Here is a 386-nt window from a genome sequence, read left to right as displayed (position 1 = left end):
AGGGTACAGGACTTGCTATTGGGCTTGTGGGGAGACAAAGTTAAGTCTTGGCCATCAAGAGGCGCCCCCTACCCCCAGGAGGGCGGGGCTTGAAGCCAAGCAGGGCGAAGGCGCGCCCCCAGGTGCAGCCCGAGGGTTGAGCCAGGGGTGGAGTTGGAGCGGGGCGAGCTGGGTTGAGCCTGGAGGAATTAGAGGAGGCGCGAGGGGTCCTTAAGTCTTAAGAATCTGGAGAGGGGTGGTGTGGCTACAGAACATTGTGAGGGTGGCATTGGGGGATCCTGGGAAAGGAGAGGGGACGACTGGGATTTGCACGCTGCCGGGCGGAGCCTCCGGAACGCCTGGGGTCTGAGAGGGGGAACCAGGGAGGGGGGGCGGGCGGCGGGGCC

This window comes from Ailuropoda melanoleuca, chromosome 7 (assembly GCF_002007445.2).
Source record: "Ailuropoda melanoleuca isolate Jingjing chromosome 7, ASM200744v2, whole genome shotgun sequence".
Lineage (NCBI taxonomy): Eukaryota > Metazoa > Chordata > Mammalia > Carnivora > Ursidae > Ailuropoda > Ailuropoda melanoleuca.
The sequence above is the reverse complement of the archived record's forward strand: the minus strand, read 5'-3'. Positions refer to the sequence as shown.